Source organism: Leopardus geoffroyi, chromosome B3 (genome assembly GCF_018350155.1).
Source record: "Leopardus geoffroyi isolate Oge1 chromosome B3, O.geoffroyi_Oge1_pat1.0, whole genome shotgun sequence".
In the NCBI taxonomy this organism is placed as follows: domain Eukaryota; kingdom Metazoa; phylum Chordata; class Mammalia; order Carnivora; family Felidae; genus Leopardus; species Leopardus geoffroyi.
This window is the reverse complement of record NC_059337.1, coordinates 106,120,857-106,139,279: the sequence shown is the minus strand read 5'-3', so window position 1 is coordinate 106,139,279 and position 18,423 is coordinate 106,120,857. Positions and strand designations below refer to the sequence as shown.

Sequence of the window (18,423 nt, the reverse complement as noted above, 5' to 3'; positions counted from 1 at the left end):
TGCCTGAAGAATGGACGTAGTCCTTATTTTGTAGTCCTGGAACCAGTCAATAAGCCTACTTTGCCTTTATTCTTAAGACACATTCTTTGAAACAAATGCGAGTTAAGGCGAACTATGAATTTGTAGGAGTTCAGACATGACTTTAAATGGGCATGAACTCCTCATGTTGTAATGACTTTAACATTGCCAGGCTGTTTAAAATATCACCACAGGCAATGAAGGGAGCTTTTGTGTGAAGTCCATGAAAAATTGTGAAACTTTGGTATGGCATTCTTCTCCAACTTGTGTGTGTGTGTGTGTGTGTGTGTGTGTGTGTGTGTGTGTGTTGATAGTGTATTCCTATTCTTTTGTAGCATTGAAAATAAAAATTGAGGGTGCCTGGGTGGCTCAGTCAGTTGTGTCTGACTTCGACTCATGTCATGATCTCATGGTTCTTGGGTTTGAGCCTTGTGTTGGGCTCTGTGCTGACAGCTAATAGCCTGGAGCCTGCTTCAGATTCTGGTTCTCCCTTTCTCTCTGCCCCTCCCTGCTCACGCTCTTTCTCTGTCAAAAATGAATAAACGTTAAAAATAAATAAAATAAAATAAAATAATAAAATAAAAATTGAACTTCAGAGCCATGGGCATAGAAGGAATAAAATTGTTTAGTTCATCAACTGCTTTCACAAGAGCAACCAAAATCCACAACTTACAGAAATGAAATTATGTTAAATTTTGTGCTATCTATAGGCACCAAATACCAACATGTATAGATTAAAATTAGAGTCAGTAGCAAGATTGACATATTCAAGTTTAACTATATGCAAAGTAGCAAAATTCTCCATTTTTGTTATCCCATAAATAGGTTTTATAAGTGGTTATAGCAGAATCCACAAAAAAGTCTTTTTTGTGTGCAGCAATATATGATTAATTTCACATATCATTGAATATACTTCCACAATGTCATTCTTTAAGACTGGAAAGTATTTTATTGGGCCATTTTACTCAGCATATGCCTTCTAATGTTAGATACTTATGTTAGTTTCCATTATTTAGTCAAATAATATTTTAGTGATATTCTTATACACTTTTCTGATCATTTCCCTAGGAGAAATTCCCAGATATAAAATGGCTGGATAATACTTTTAAAAGTTATAAGTCACAACAAAGCATTGACAACAAAACATCAAAAGTGCATGTTCCAAGGAGTAGTAGTATTGAGCAGATAATAAATTTGTTTTTTATCATCCATCAGGTTATGGGTCAATTGCTCCCAGAACTCCTAGGGGTCAGACATTCTGTGTCTTCTATGCTTTATTGGGGATTCCTCTAACTATTACATTACTGAAATTTGTGAGTAATCACAACCATTTTCTGGACTTAGTAAACACCTTCAGACTATGGGAATGAGAGAAGTAATGTTTACTAAATGATTTTTTTTATTCTCTTATATATGCTTGGATTCATAGCCTTACATAGAATAAGTACACACACTAAATAAATTCTTGTTAAATGCATGCTAAAATATCTGTGCGTGTGTGTGTGTGTGTGTGTGTGTGTGTGTGTGTGTGTGTATGCAGGTATATATGTGTTTGTATGTGTATTTGTTATGCTTGCCCTGGCTGTATTTTTTATGGAACTCCTAGATCAAGAAAAGGGTATTCAGACCAAAATAACAGCAGCGCTTTATTTTTCTTCTTCAGAAAACATAAGTATTATTTGAAAGAACACTTGTAGAATGTTATATAATGCATCTACATAGATTTACATACATATATTTATAACCATGATTTTCTTTGATTCCCTGGACCACCTTATGAGCTAAGTATGGTAAAACCTAACATGTAGATTTTCTACAGGAGTTTATCCTCTTAAATTCAGTTCTTCTGATTCTAGGTTCTGAGCTCCCTTGCCTCCTAATCCATTTCTTGATACTGTTAAGGGCAAGAAATTCTTTAAGGTTATAGGTTACAAAAGTATATCATTGGAAGAGCTATTGGGAAAAGTGCTAGGCAATTTGTCTTAAGTTGGGGCAAAGTGAGAAAGGGAGAGATGATGTGAGAGGATGGCCCATTCCTGATGCTGAAGATATCCCAGAAAGAGGTATGCAGAGAAGATAAAGACAAGCAAATATTTGTTCCTATTGCCAGCAGGATTTGGATCAGGTGTTCCTTCAACCCAGACTCTACCTTAGCAATGACCCCTTAAGCCTAACTAATCCATTTAAAATACACAACTGAGGCAGGATGCTCCCTTCCCTTCCTCTCTGGACTCATACGCATTGGCTTAAGAGTGATACTTGAAAGGCCAGCTTGATGTCTAAACAGGCCTGCTCTAAGCCAGTTGTCCCAGGCCTTCTTAGGACAGAGCAGTGCTGAGTAAGAGTGCTAGCTGGTGGTTACTTTTCCAGTCTCAAGGAAGTGGAGTCCAGAGAAAGAAACTCCTTGGAGATTATTTGGCCACTTACTGTGCAGTAGCGGTCAATGAATGCTCTTGTACTTTACCCATTCCTACCAGCAATTCTTTCTTGGGGGTGAATAGAGAGGCAAAAGCTTTGAGCATATCTTAGGGACCAAAAATTCTCTGTGAAATAGTTCAACCAGAGAAGTTTCTTGCCCCTTCAAGGAAGGAGATCATATAGCATCTGAAAAGATTCTACCTGTTCCACCCCAACTCCCACCTGGGACCATGTTATCAACAATTGTAATTATGTCTGATATCAAAGATTTGGCCATTTCAGAAACTCAGGATCTCTTGGATGTTGCCTTCCAAAGCCTATCGGAGGCCAAGGCTGTACCTTATTTACATCGTTATAGATATATCTAAAGAAACTCATCAGAGAGAGTCACTGAGGTGCACCAGATAACAGAATGACCCAAATACAAAGATATCAGTGACCTAGCATACCCTGAGTTTGCCACCATCATACAAAGTTAAACAAAAGGAGCTATTAACAGAAGTAACCTTAGAAAATGAAATCCTGAATATTAATCTCTTGTTCCTAAAGTTCCTTAACAGTCCCAAAATATATACTAAAAGTTAGCTATCTAGTTCTTCTACTTTCCTCTAATTCTGCCCTAATCTTCTATGGGTGGGTTATATAGGCCTGAGCATCTTTAAAGTTGAAAATGAATCTCTGTTTTCAAATTTCTAGGCAAAAAATGACATATAAGAATTTTATTACATCAGCTCCATAGTCCCACAAATCTAAAAAATACTGCAAATCTCACAATGCAATATAATTATTGCAATAAACATATTATATAAACACTAAAATTTAAGGCAATATTGACAAGATGTCCCTTTACAATAATAAATCAAAAGGCATGTATAGCTGTCAGTAACGTCTGTCCTTTATGAGGTCCTTTATAAGTGAAAGTTTAAAACATGTTATTTCTAATATCAGTTTACTTATCTGTCTCTTCCCTCCTTTCACAAAACTGTAATTTCTGTGTGGAAAAACTGTCTTAGTTTTACTCTGTATCTTGAGTATTTCTCATGGTACTAATAGAAAAAAAAACCTCAATAAATGATTATTGAATGAATTTGAATTATATTATAAAAACATTTTATTTTAATTTATTTTTTTAATGTTTATTCATTTTTGAGAGACAGAGAGAGACAGAGTGTGAGTGGGGAAGGGGCAGAGAGAGGGAGACACAGAATCTGAAACAGGCTCCATCCAGGCTCTGAGCTGTCAGCACAGAGCCAATGTGGGGCTGGAACTCACGAACTGTGAGATCCTGACCTGAGCTGAAGTCAGACGCTCAACCAACTGAGCCACCCACGTGCCCCATATTATAAAAATATTTTCATTGATTAATATGACATAGGCTGTAAATGGAATATCCAATTTTAAGATGGGAAAATTCATTTATTTTCTCTTATAATTTATGCATAAATTATAATCATCTTTCTCTTTTTTTCCTCCTTCACCCTCCCTCCCTCTTTATCCCTCCCCTCATTCCTTCCCTTTGTCCCCTTTTTCCTTACTTCTTTCTTTTTTTATTTTTAGAGAAAAATTAAAATTCACGCACTCCTCTTTTTTTTGGTGACTGGACTTGTCATTTTCATCTACCACCATTACTTTTCATGCATACAGAGGGCTGGACTTACAAGGAAGGACTATATTTTGCATTTATCTCCTTAAGTACCATTGGGTTTGGTGACTATGTACTAGGTAAGTCGATTGAATCTTGGAATTGTATTAGCATTCATAGCCACAGAATTAACAAGATTTGAAGTAAAAGTATCACCAGAAACATAGCATTTAACTATAGGGGTTAGGGTAGAGGCCAAAACTATTTTACAAACTCCAATCATCTGACAATCCATGAAAGAATCTAAAATAATTCCTTTCCGTCCAACTTCCTTCTTTGTTGAGGCCACAGAGTACACTAATTATTGGAAAATGGAACAGAGGAATTCCTTTTAAAGCATGTCACCATTTGCTCATACAGGTATCCAAAATTCATGTGTAATGAAAATACCAGTACAAAAGAAATCCCATGCAACATGCACTTAGTGTCTTTCCCAATAGATAAATCCACTTTCACCTTAGATTAAATATACTGTATAAGAAGGAAATAAAGACCCCAGACACTAAGTATTTACATACATACCTAAAATTCAACAGTAATATCAAAAAAGTATTTTGTAAGATTATTTTTATAAAGGCTTTTTGTGTTTATAATCCTTTAAAGAAACAAAGTAAGTCTCTAGGCTATGTATTTTGGGAAACTACCATTGTTCTTGGCTCATCTCTGCCTCAAATTAGGAGTCATATCAAACATTATTCTTACTATGAACATATTTTTTAAAAGTTAGCCCAAAGAACATAGGTATACCACCCCATTTTGCATACATGCATATGCTTCACACTTATATAGAAGAATTAGTACTCTACATAATAAGGACAAAGGCAAGAAGCAGAACATTGATGTATGTTCTACCACAATCTCTCTGGGTCAATTTGGACAAGCTACTTGGCCAACAGGATTCAATTTGATCTAATATAAAATAGCTGGGGTGAGGAAAACTTTGAACTAGTTGATTTTTTTCCATGTGAAAATATTAATTGTTGTATGCTGAGGAATTAGCCATGACTAAAACTTGGCTCCTGTCTACAAGGAGCACACACTGGAGTAGGGAAGATTTAGATATGTAAATAGACAGTTACAATTCAAGTTCCAATACGCCATAATTGAGTTCAATGTATAGTGCAATGATGTCATCAAGGAAGAAGAAAAAGGCTTACCACATGCTTCAGCTATGGCTACAGGTGAGTCTTCAAGGAGAAGCATAATCTAAGCAGTCTGAGAGTGAGAAATAACTGACAGTCCAGGAAGAATACTTATAAAACCCCTTTAGTTCTAATGTTAACCAATTTCTTTCTTTTCTTAATGTTTATTTATTTTTGAGAGAGAGAGAGAGACAGAGCATGAGTGGGGGAGGGACAGACAGAAGGGAAGACACAAAATCTGAAGGAGGCTCCAGGCTCTAATTTCCCAGAAGGAACATGTATTGATAGCTGGAATTTTGTTTATTGATTACTAGGTCACAGAAGTGGGACGATCTGTTAGTCCCTTATTTAGAAAAGTAACACTGAAAAGACAAACATGGTATAAATAGTCATATGGAATATAATATTCATTTCAGGAGTATTCTTATTTCCAGTTGATCTTTAATAATCAGCAATTAGACTCTAAATGTGGACAGTTTTATGGGTTTAGACTAATGTAGTATAGTTTATGAGGGAGAAGAAAAGATCAGAAGTAAAAGTCATGTTCCAATGACGTACTTTTTGTGATTTACTTTTTGCCTTTAGGTATAAATTCTTCCCAGAATTACTCAAAAATTTACCCAGCAATAATAATACTTTGGTGTACTTTTGGTCTTGCTTGGATTACTCTTCTGTTTGATTTATTTTCAAAAATATTGGACAAATCTTAAAAAAAAAAGCTTCTTTGCGATATGCTATGTCAAACAGAAGAATGTCATCTATGAAAAAAGTTCATATTTCTGGCCTTCTCTGGATTCACAATCAAAGAGAACATCTCAACTTTCTTTTTGAAATAGTGGGACAAGATGATCCAAAAGAGGATACATGTGCTTTAAAAATTTACCTGCCATATGGGTCACACCCACAGTGAAGTTTTGTAATTCATATTTTATTTTGAGTTATAATAAATAATTAAAAATACAAAATCTCAACCATCCTCACCAAATATTCCATTTTCAAAATCTCTCATTATGTAATATTTAATATATTTAAAACAATTTATGTAATCACATAAGTTAAAAAAATATAAATATCCATGAACCCATCATACAACTTGTGATGTAAAACTAATGACAATATAATTGAAGCTACCTGTGTGTACCTTCCCAATCCTAGCCTCCTTGTTCCCCAGAGGAAAGAGCTATATCCATCCATGTTGTTATTGCATAGGTACAAAGTTATTTTTTTAAAGTAGCTACTCAATTTCTGCTTATACTAGAAGTGCATTTGAATTTCCATTATTCCATATTTTCACTTTGGTATTGGCAGATGAAAAATTTTTTTTGCCCATATAATGGGTATAAAATACTATTTAATTATAGTTTTGCTTTGTTTATTTCTAATTACCATAGAGTTGAGCACCTTGTGTTTCTGGTCATTCTTGTTTTTTTTGTTTTTTGTTTTTTTTTTGTGAATTGCCACTTCATGAATTTTGCCCATTTTTTTCTACTGGGTTACTTGTCTTCTACTTAGTAATTTGTAGGAGTAGTTTCTTTATGGTACATTCTGAATGCTAACCCATTTTCAGTTATATTTACTGAGGATATCATATCCAGTTTGTGGCTTATCTTTTCAGTCTATAGAATACCTTTTGATAAACACAAGCTCTTAATGTAGTTCATCTTTTTCTCTTAAAATCACCACTTTTCCAATCTTGTTTTAGAACTTCTTCCATACCTCAAAGTGACAAAGATATTTTCTGATTAATGTATTTAAACCAAATTAATTAAAGACCTAACTTATGTAAGTGACTACCCTAAGCATTGTGAGGAATATGAAAATATAGTCACTGTCTTAAATGGTAATTAAACATTGACTAATATTGGAAGCAGATGACTGAATGCCAATTGTGTGCCAGTCACTCTGGTAAATGTTTTGAATAACGAAGATGTATTGAGCACTCATATGCTAAATATTTTGCATTCATCATTTTATCTAATATTCATAATAACCTCAGAAGTAGGTAAATAATGCCTTTTTACAGATGAAGCAATAGATCTATGATAATTTGCCCAAGTCACTCAGTAGGTTAGGTGCTGAACATAGTCCACTCAGACACAGTAATGTTTCCAAGTCATCTTTTATATACTGTAAGAAAAATATGAAATAATCCAAATAAATTAGCATTTACATTTAAAGAACTGCTAGGTAAAGAGCACTGATTGATGTCTTTTGGTGTCTACATACCATTTTATATAAGTAAGTGAGTACCATAATTAGGATCAAAGTACTTTGGGATCAAAGAGGGAGATGCCTAGGATATAGTGGAAGAAAATCAGAGTTAGCATCAATAAGAAGGTGGAAACGACCTCTGTTTGGATGGCTGAAAATGACTCTAGTAGGTCTAGCAGGTTGGGAGGTTGAGGGGCAAAGGCACAAGGTTAACAGTGCCTAGAAAATGGAGACTTGAAAAGAGACCAGTAGGGCAGGAGGTGAGGTTGAGAATACAAGATTTGATGACTACAGAAGAGAGCTGCATCATGGATGGAAGTAGGACCCATCTGTGACTAAAGAGTGATGATGGGATAAGATTTAACTGAAAGAGTTTAGGAGAGGATAGAAACTCTGAAGGTTTATGACACTCAGAGTCTGTTAATCACAAAGACAAAGTTTCTTGGTGTTGGCCACTGTATAGACATGGTAATAATTGGGAGCAGGAACTAGCCAAGGCTTCAAATGGAACTATGAAGTGGAGGGATAAATCATTTAGGCAGGCTCAAAGTGTCCACTCAGGTGTAAAAGTCTTAAAAGATGAATGAATCATTGCCCAGTATTGTGCTGGAGAAGAAGCCAAGGACTTCATCTTTTGGTATAAATGCTTAAGTGAGGGATCTAGCCAAACAAGATCTACCATTGTTTTAGGCTTTTTACCCTTGGGTAGGAAGCAGAAGCAGCTTTGGCATGGTGTCACAAATACTTTAGAATATCTTTCCACCGTCTCTGAAGACTGGGAACAGTGGCTGTTTTGTCTAATGCATAGAAACCAACACAAAAAATCAAGGAAAATAAAGAAATAAGGAAATACATCCCAAACAAAATGACCAGATAATCTCCCAAAACGGATTCTAATGAAATGGAGATATAAGATTTACCTGATAGAAGATTTTAAATAACTATTATAAGGATCATCTACAAGATCAGGACAATGCATGGATAAAGTGACAACTTCAACAGACAGGTAATTTTTAAAAGTACCAAACAGGAATTATGAAGCTGAAGAATACAATAAGTAAAATGAAGAATTCTCTAGTGAAGCTCAACAACAGACTAAAACAGAAGAAAGTGTGAGAAAACTTGAAGACCAGTCACTGGAAATTATCCTGTCAGAGGAACAAATAGGAAAAATAATGAAAAATACTGAAGAAAGCTTAAGGAACACATGGGACACCATAAAACGTATCAATATATGCATTATAGGAGTTCCAGAAGGAAAAGAGAGAGAAAAAAGGGGCAGAAATCTTGTTCAAAGAAATAATGGCTGAAAACTTCCTACATCTGGGGAAGGAAATGGCCATCCAGATCCAGGAAACTTAACAAAATCTTAATATGATGAATTCAAAGTAATCCAAACCTAGACATATTATAATCAAATTGTCAAAAATCAAATAGAGTGTTTTAAAATTTTTGTAAGGCAATTACTTAATAAAGACATTACACTGACATACACCTTAGAAATGTGGGAAAGAAGTTAATGAATGCTATTTGGAAGGATGGGTAAGAGAGAGTGAAGAGCAGCACTCTACATAAAGAAAAGTGCATTCTAATTTATCTTGTCCCTTTGAATTCAAAAAAGTCATACTGATTAGGTATATAATTTGTGTGTGTGTGTGTGTGTGTGTGTGTGTGTGTGTGTGTGTGTGTGTGATGAGAACACCTAAAATCTACCCTCATGGAGAATTTTGGAAGAAGCAAGAGAAAGCCAACTTGTCACATACCAGGGAACCCCCATGAAACGATCAGCAGATTTCTCAGCAGAAACTTGGCAGGCCAGAAGGGAATGGGATGGTATATCCAAAGTGTTGAAAGAATGCTATACCTGTCAAAACTGTCCCTCAGAAATGAAAGAGAGATGAAAATATTTCCCAAACAAAAGCAAAGGGAGTTCATCACCACTAGAACTGCCTTATAATAAATGCTAAAGGGAGTTCTTCAAGTTGAAATGAAACAATGCTAAACAGTAATAGGAAAGCATATGAACATTTAAAACTTTCTGGTAAAGGTAAGGTAAAGGCTAAAGGTAATATAAGACAAATATAGGATAATGTAAATTTTAATGATGGGTAAATCCATTTTAATTCCAGCATAAAGTTAAAAGACAAAAGCATTAATAACTATAAAAATGTGTTAATGGATACACAATATAAAAGGATGTAAATTGTGACATCAATAACAAATGTGTTTGGGGGAAGTAAAAGCGTAGAATTTTGGTGTCTGATTGAAGTTATCAGCTTAAAATAGACTGTCATAACAACCATAAGTTGTTTTTTTGTAAGCTCCATGGTAATTACAAAGAATATACCTAGAGAAGATGCACAAAAGAAAAAGAAATCAAGCATATTCATACAATATATCAACAAAAATGCAAAGGAAGACAATGAGGGGAACAGAGAGATGAAGGAACTTCAAGATAGATAGAAAACAGCTAACAGAATGGCAATAGCAAGTTCTTCCCTATCAGTAATTACTTTAAAGGCAAATGAATTATACCCCCGAATCAAAAGACACAGAGAGCTGAATGGATTTAAAAACAAAACAAGACAAAAACAACATTATAAAAAGATTTCACTATATACCATCTATAAGAGACTCATTTTGGATTTAAGGACATAAATGAGCTTAAAGTGAAAGGATGGGAAAAGATATTATATGTAAATGATAACTAAAAGAGAATAAGGGTGGTTATACTTAGACAAAGTAGATGTTAAAACTGTTACAAGAGATAAAGAAGGTCATTATATGAAGATAAAAGGGCCAATTCATCCAGGAAAACATAACAATTATAGAGCACCTATATATAAAAGCAAACATTGACAGAACTGAAGGGAGAAATACATAGCAATACAATAGCAGGAGACTTGATATACCACTTTCAATAATGGATACAACATCCAGACCGAAAATCAATAAGCATACAGTGGGCTTGAACAACACTAACGACCAAATGGACCTAACAGACATAAACAGAACATTCCACTCAATAGCAGCAGACTGTACATTCTTCTCAGGTGGACATGGAACATTCTCCAGGATAGATCACATGTTGGGTCGCAAAACAAGTCTTAACAAATTCAGAAAGACTGAAATCATGCCATGTATCTTTTCTACAAGGGAATGAAATTAAAAATCAATAGCAGAGAGAAAGCTGGGAAATTCATAAATACGTGGAAATTAAAGAACACACTCCTGAACAACCAATGCATCTAAGAAGAAATCAAAAAGAACTTAGAAAATAGCCTAAGACAAACGAAAATGAAAACACAACATACCAAAACTTAGGAGATGCTGCACCACAGTACTAAGAGGGAAGTTTATAGCAATAAATGCCTACATTAAAAAAAATGATTTCAAATAAACAGCCCAACTTTATACTTCAAGGAACTAGAAAATATTGAACTAAGCCCACAGTTAGCATAAGGAAATAAATAATAAAAATTAGAGCAAAAATAAATGAAATAGAGAATACAAAAACAAATTAAGGGTTGATTAAAAACTAAAATTGACAAAACTTTAGCTAAACACACTTGGATAAAAGAGAGGGATCAAATAATTGCACGGATGCTTGGGTGCCTCAGTTGGTTGAGTGTCCAACTCTTGATTTTAGCTCAGGTCATGATCCCATTTCATTTGGCTCATTTCATTCCTCTTACATTGAGCTCTGTGTCAGGATCCACACTGTGTGTGGAGCCTGCTTAAGATTCTCTCTCTCTCTCCCCCCTCCTGCAACGTTCTTGAATTTTTTCTATTTAATCACAGTTATATAGAACTTTAAATTCTATTATGAATACAAATATATACCTAACACATTCATTTTTATTGATTCACTAGAGAAGTCCTAAATCAGATGTGTGTGTGTGTGTGTGTGTGTGTGTGTGTGTATACACACATACATACATACAGTGGAATATTATTTGGCAATCAAAAAGAATGAAATCTTGCCATTTGCAACTATGGGGATAGACTAGAGGGTATTATGCTAAGCAAAATTAGTCAGAGAAAGACAAAAATCATATGACTTTACCTATATGTGGAATTTAAGAGACAAAACAGATGAACATAAGGGAAGGAAAGCAAAAGTAATATAAAAACAAGGAGGCGGACAAAACATAAGAGACTCTTAAAAACAGAAAACAAACTGAGGGTTGCTGAAGGGGTTGTGAATGGGTGATGGACAAAATGGGTAAAGGGCATTATGGAAGACACTTGGGATGAGCCCTGGGTGCTATACATAGGGGATGAATCACTGGAATCTACTCTTGAAATAATTATTGCACTATATGCTAACTAACGTGGATGTAAATTTAAAAAATAATAATAATAAAACAAATTAATTAATTAAGTTAAATAAATCCAGCTTTATGTCATCATTTGGACCCATAGCTATGAAATTTCACCAGCAATTTAAATGTAAATATATTCATTCATTGAAACTGAAATAACAATGAAGTCCATTAAAAAAAAAGTTTGAAGCACTTGCAAAAAAATTCTCAACAATAAGCAAGTATGAAAGCTAACAGAATAGATATTTGCTAACCAGAACATACTGAAATGGCACAATATTCAGGAAGTTTTAAATGGCATCCTGAAAGAAATGGTATACTGAATTATTTTCAAGAGGCTTACTTAATTTCAGTAATATTCACAGATAAGCAGAGACTTTGAGGGAATGAAAATGCAAACCAGCAGTGTCACTGCCTCAATATATACCATCAACAGAAGTAACACTGACAGAGCAAGGTGTCCTGATACGAACTCTTCCAAAACACAGCCAGAAGTGCAATGTTTAATCCTGTTGTTTATAAGTGAATATAATAACATTCCTGGGAGAATATCTAAAGCCAGCTATCTAAATGAACGATGCTTTTGGTAAATGAAACAATATATTTTGAAAACAAAGCTTAGTAATAAAAAAAAAATAGACGTATTTTACATAGAGGTGGATTTCTAAGAGATCTAGTACACCAGAGTTGTTGAATAGTATTGGAAATTTCAATAAGGTTATCTCAGCACATGGTGTTCAATTTTAAGGGATTTGACCTATATATTCCAAACATTTTACTTTGTTCTTTTTGTAGTCTAACACCAAAGACCATTTTCAAGTACTTATGATTCAGGACATCAAAATAACAAATTCCAAAGTGGTGACTTTTAAAAATTATGACTACCGGGGCGCCTGGGTGGCACAGTCGGTTAAGCGTCCGACTTCAGCCAGGTCACGATCTCGCGGTCTGTGAGTTCGAGCCCCGTGTCGGGCTCTGGGCTGATGGCTCGGAGCCTGGAGCCTGTTTCCGATTCTGTGTCTCCCTCTCTCTCTGCCCCTCCCCCGTTCATGCTCTGTCTCTCTCTGACCCAAAAATAAATAAAACGTTAAAAAAAAAGAAAAGAAAAAAAGAAAAATTATGACTACCAAATTGAGTAAATTTGCAAACAAAAGTGTTTGGCACTTTCCAGTGAATATCACCCTAATACCCTGGCAGCTTCCTTAATTAGTATACAAAAACAGACCGTTTCAATTGGTTTCATAATTTCTTTGCCTCTTTTAATAAATAGGCAAAAACTAACATTCTACATGTTTTTGGATAAGATCTAATAAATTACAATGCTCAGAAACATTAATTCATTCGGAATTGCTCACTAACTTAGTAACATTTCAGATATGTTACACAAATTAGTGTAGAATCTAGCTTGGTTTCTATGTCAGGATTCTCCAGAAAAAGAAAACAGGCCATATCATTCATATATATATATATATATATATATATATATAGAGAGAGAGAGAGAGAGAGAGAGAGAGAGACTATATCTAGAACCTGTATATATAAAGAGATTTATTATAAGGAATTGGCTCACTTGATAATGGAGGCTGAGAAGTCCCATGGTCTGCTGTTGCAAGCCAGACATCCAGGAGAGCCACTGGTAGAGTTGCAATCTGAGTCCAAAGGTCTGAGAATCTGGAAAGCCAATATTCTGGTTCAAAAACAGTCAGGGAGAGCAAATGCTTCTTACCCTGCCTTTTCTTCTTTTCAGGTCTCCAGCAGATTGGATGAGATCCATCCACACTGGGGAGAGCAATCTGCTTTACTCAGTCTACCGTTTCAAATGTTAATCTAATGCAGAAACATCCTCATAGACATCCCTAGAATATTTAACTAGGTAACTGGGTACCCTGTATTCTAATAAAGTTGATACATACAATTAATCACCACAGTTTCTATCACAAAATTGCCTTTTAAAAAATCAATTTATGAATATAAACCCTTAACATTTCAATGAACTTCTACAGAAGCCTCTGTTAGTCATATGAGAGTGTACTTATATACTTTATGAACTAAATATAATTATTATCCTCATTTTATTGAAGTGGAAATTGAGGGTAAGAAGCCTGCCCAAGGTTACCTAACTAGTAAATGACAGGGTTGTGGTTCAAACTCATCTATTTAACCACCCTTCACCAGATCACTCTAGCATGGAAGGAACATTTGAAGGGTTGTATGCTGGAGGCAGGAAGACTATTACAACCTTGTGACAGTGTGGATGGAGATCTTGGAACGATTTTAGTGTTTTTATGAAGAAGAATCAAAAACACTATATATCAGAGATTGAGTGGGTATGTATGAAGGAATGCAAGGAGCCAAGGGTGACTGAAGTTCCATCTTGAATATCTTCTATTCCAACTACTCAAATTATTACATTTGATTCTCACGTAAGTAATAATAATAGCAGATTGCATTTTTCCAGAATAGGAGACATGAATAGTTTTGAAATGAGTCTTTAATTGGTTTACAGAAACCATATATAGTGCAATAATGAGAAACAGTCTTAATCCTAACAGATCTTCCTTTCTCTCTGAAACTGGTAGACAGACACTGGCTCTTGCCAGACTGCTATCGTCAACATATTGAGTTGATGAGTTTGTAACAGAGGGAAACATGGAGGGATGAAATGTAAGAAGTAATCCCCTCATTTACGATCTCTGGGCATATGGCTAGGAATAGGAAGAGAGAAAACATTGTGACTACTGACATTTGCCAGTCCTACCGTGAATTTTGATAGAAAACTTCATTAACTTTCTTTCTTTTGAGATGTTTATTACTTGTTACCACCTTAATATAACAGAAAACTTTCCTTTTTCTTAAAAAACCACACACACACACTCATTATTGGGAGTATAAAATCAGTAAGAGACATCAAAATCAACTAAGTCCCTTTAGCCAAGTACAAGAATCACATTGGCCAAAATGCTCTGAGTAAATTTCATTAATCAGCCATCTTCTAAAAGCACAGTATTTCTTCTAATTTCTTAGACATTATCTTTGACCATGTCTTAGCTTTTGAGGTGTTTTGACTTATCAGTCAAGTCCTGCCAATACCTTAGAGACAGTACTAGAAAAGAAGGCTGAGTTTTAGAAGAGGGGCCTTAAAGCAAAGATTAGCACTTTCCTAGCTAACGGCTCCAAGTTCAGTTGTGGGATTATGGAGCTGCTCAGCAAGGGCATTTAAAAGCTCAAGAGTGATGTGGCCCCCTTCCATCTTTGGAGGCTCTTAGTTTATTAAAAACGTTCTTTAAATGCTAAAGAGTTCTAACACTTGAAGTGTAACATGTCTACACTTAATACTTTTAATGCAGAAATACAGTACAACAGAATTATGCCATTTTAGAAGATAATTACAACATTGGCAAAAGTTACATATTCATAACACATGATGGGGCTGGGCCATCATTTAATCAGACCCAAGCATGAAATTGTATGATGGAAGTCGTCGTCTTGCAATGGGTTCAGTACATCCCATTTGGAGATCCACATTTGAGGCCCTTCACAAATGTGGGCCTTAAATAAATGGCATCTCAGGTGCCCATTAGGGTAGGGCTGGGCCCAATTCATTTGACCCAAGAGAGTAGTTTACAAATAGACCTCAGACTTAGTTGGCAAATGATAATGTTTCTGAGACATTCCTGCCCCTTTCTGTCAACTCTTTTCCTAAGAAAGATTTTTTTTGGCAGGGCCGGGGGCGGGGGGGATATTTTGAATGCTTATGACTTGGGAAGTTCTACAAGTTGGCTCCTTGTGGGAACGGCCCAGAGTGATTTATTCTTCACAGGAATTTCTTTTAACCCCACAACACATTCCTCTCTGCAACAGTGCCAACTGGACTAGATTCTGCTGTCACATAGATTGGGGTTCCACTTCTGCTCTTCCATGACTAGTTAAGTGACCTTGAGGAATTACCAACCACTCTGAGACTGCATCTCAACTGGAAAATAAGGATAATAATAGTCTTTATTTCATAGGGTGGTCTGAAGATGAAATGAGTTGCTGCAAGCAAAGCATTAGTGTGCTGCCTGACATCTAGCTGGTACTCAAGCAAAGTTAATCATGGTTACCGTTATTCTTTCCCAGAGTTATACCCAAATTCTCCAAGAAACATAGATATTGTAGAATATACAAAATACAAACTTCTTCTCACTACTTTTTGACACTTATAGTGTTTCAGATGTTTTACTTATTTTTAAAGGGGTTGAAGGCACGAAGAACTCTGAAGTGAAATAGCCCTCATGTAGTACCAAACTTGACCTCCAGATGTCAGTATGAACTCAACTGATTGAGGCAATTACTAACAAATAGGAGGGCTGAGGTTCCTCTACTGCCTTCAATAGAATTACAAATGTACAATAACCGTTCTTTGATTTTAGGAAGGTAATAAATAGGTCAGCTTCTCTGACTTCATAAGATATTGTACCATAAAAATAGTACTGAAAAGTTGGACACCTTTAACCACAAATAAAAATATGGATGGAGGGTTATATTTAACACTTGCTCTTGGAAAAAAAAATTATATGATTGTGATAGATAGCCTATGGGTCTTCAAAAATTATTCAAGAATATCAGAGACCGTATCTAATATTTTTTACATTCTATGGCTGTGCAGTACACAGAGCTATTTCTACTAGAGAGGTAAATCAGATAATTGTTTCATGTCTATGAAAACCATGTCAATCCCTCTATAAAGTGGCTCAGATTTATTGCAGGTGTTGCTACAGAAATCTCAAGAAGTTTGTCTCAGAGGGCACTGTTATCCATTTTACTCATTTAATAAATATTTACCAAGCACCTACTATGTTTCAAGCAAGTTTTAAGTGTTGAGAATACAGCTGTGAAGAAAGCAAACACAATCCCTGCCCTAAAGGGGTTTGAAGCTTAGAAATGAAAGACAATAAGCACAATAAATAAACAACAATAGTGTATTAGAAACTAAAAATTTCTACAAATCAAAGAAGAGACGGAAACATTTAAAGTGTAGCAGTTAATGTGGGCCACACTGAAAGGTGGCATGTAAGCAAAAATTTGAAGGGACTGAGGGAGCAAGCCAACGAGCCCCGGGGGAAGGGCACTCCAGCCAGAGGCATCTACAAAGGTGAAAGTTCAAGGGACAGCAAGAAGGCTAGTGGGGCTGGACCAGAGTGGGATACCAGAGTGGGATGAGACTCCTTATGATTTTTGGTAGTTGTGACACGATTTGACTTAGAACATCTTTGGTTCTTCTGCTAATAGACTGTAAGCCTGGAAAGGGCAGAAATCAATTAGGAAGCCTCTGTATTACTCTAAGTTAGAGACTCTGGTGGTTTGGAGGAAGAGGTTTGAATGGAGCATCTAAATATTAGTGTTCCAGTGAGGATCTATGCATGCTTCTGGTAACTGGAAAGGCCTTCTAGGTTAAGGATGAAGCTGTTTTAAATTAAAGTCCACTCTAAAAACCAGCCAATTAACCAACCAACCAACCAACCAACCAATGAGACTTCATAGTCCTTTTATGCTTATGGATTGCTTTTGGGGAGCAGATTATATTGAAGTGACAAGACAATAAAATTTTTATTTCATAACAGTACAAAAAGAAAAAACAGAAAAAATGTCAGCATTAAATATACATAGAGCAGAGTGATTTTTATGGGAGACAAAAAGTGCAAGGTTTCTTCTGACCCTGGCAAAAATATTGGGATGAGATTTCATTCATAAAGAATTCTCTATTTTCTCTGGAATCCTAGTTTTTCTTAAATATCGCACTTACAACAAAAATGCCAATTCAGTGGTTTTTTTCCTTAATTAATAGACTTTTTAAAAAAAGCAGTTTAGGTTTATAGAAAAAATGGAACATAACATAGAGAATTCCCGTATACCTCTTCTTCCTCTCTTCTCCAAAGCAGCTTCCTCTGTTACTAACATCTTGCATTAGCATCATGATACATTTGTTATCATTGATGAACCAATATTGGTACATTATTAACTACAGTCCTTAGTTTACATTCAAGTTCACTGTGTTGTGCAGTTCTATGGATTTTGACAATGCATAATCTAACGTATCCACCATTACACTATCATACAGATTAGCTTCACTGTTCAAAAAATCCTCTGCGCTCCGCCTACTCTTCCCTCCATGCTTTACCCTGAACCTCATCCAACCACTGATTTTTACTGTCTATAGTTTTGCCTTTTCCAGAATATTGTATAGAATCATACTATATATATGTGATCTTTTCAGACTGGCTTCTTTCACTTAACATTATATACCTAAGGTTCCTCTACATTCGTGACTTGATAGCTTATTTAATTTTATTGCTGAATAATATTCCATGTGTGGATACACTAGTTTCTTTATCCATTCACCTATTTGGCAATTATTAAAAGGCTACTATAAACATTTATGCACAGGTTCCTGTGTGGAGATTTTCAACTCATTTGGGTAAATATGAAGGAGCACAAATGCTGGATTGTATGGTAAGACTAAGTTTGCCTTTTAAGAAACTACCAGGCTGTCTTTCAAAGTGACGGTACAATTTTGCATCCCCACCATCAAGAAATGAGTTCCTGTTGCTCCATATCCTCACCAGCATTTGATGTTGTCAGTGTTTTGGGTCATAGCCATCCTAATAGGTATGTAGTTTTATCTAAT

At 35.4% G+C, this 18,423-nt stretch overlaps 1 long non-coding RNA gene across 4 annotated transcripts in view; it reads right to left on the bottom strand.

Moving 5' to 3' along the window:
- Window positions 1-18,423, bottom strand: part of LOC123583918 — a 179,587-nt gene that overhangs the window by 100,484 nt on the left and 60,680 nt on the right. For all 4 annotated transcript variants that reach the window (XR_006705047.1, XR_006705049.1, XR_006705046.1 and 1 more), the window contains exon 6: window positions 13,327-13,427. This is a non-coding gene — a long non-coding RNA (uncharacterized LOC123583918). The remainder of the gene's footprint in view (window positions 1-13,326; window positions 13,428-18,423) is intronic.